The sequence below is a fragment of the Cavia porcellus genome, unplaced genomic scaffold (genome assembly GCF_034190915.1).
Source record: "Cavia porcellus strain 051 isolate PalLab524CR breed Dunkin Hartley unplaced genomic scaffold, mCavPor4.1 scaffold_18, whole genome shotgun sequence".
Taxonomy (NCBI): domain Eukaryota; kingdom Metazoa; phylum Chordata; class Mammalia; order Rodentia; family Caviidae; genus Cavia; species Cavia porcellus.
In genome coordinates, this window is record NW_026947501.1 from 16,859,385 (window position 1) to 16,859,745 (window position 361).

At 37.7% G+C, this 361-nt stretch overlaps 1 non-coding gene across 1 annotated transcript; it reads left to right on the top strand.

Moving 5' to 3' along the window:
* Positions 1-227: 227 nt before the first annotated feature.
* LOC111756086 (small nucleolar RNA SNORA2/SNORA34 family) lies at positions 228-361 on the top strand. Its single transcript, XR_002790581.1, has one exon. It is a non-coding gene; the product is annotated as a small nucleolar RNA SNORA2/SNORA34 family (small nucleolar RNA).

Below are 361 nucleotides of genomic sequence, written 5' to 3' on the forward strand. Positions count from 1 at the left end.
AAACATATAAAGCTCACACAACACAACACATACATACAACTTAAAACACACAGATCAATTCATCATTAAAAACTCCATTCTTCCACACCTGGTGTTATTCCCACCTTCAGCTAGTTCTACAAATTGTTACTCTACAAGTGACACTTCAAGAACAATTCTTAGGTGTTTATCAAGCTTAAGTGCCATATTTAATATAGTAATTCTTACCCACTTAACATGGAAAACTTCTGGCCCTAAATCAAGGCCGGCAGCTTCCTGATGCTGTTGGTTTCAAGCAGGAACCTTTAGATGTCTTTCTGTAGTCTGTTGGCCATTTCAGAACTTGGGCAGTGAAATGGTCAATTCATTAGAAACAGCTTGA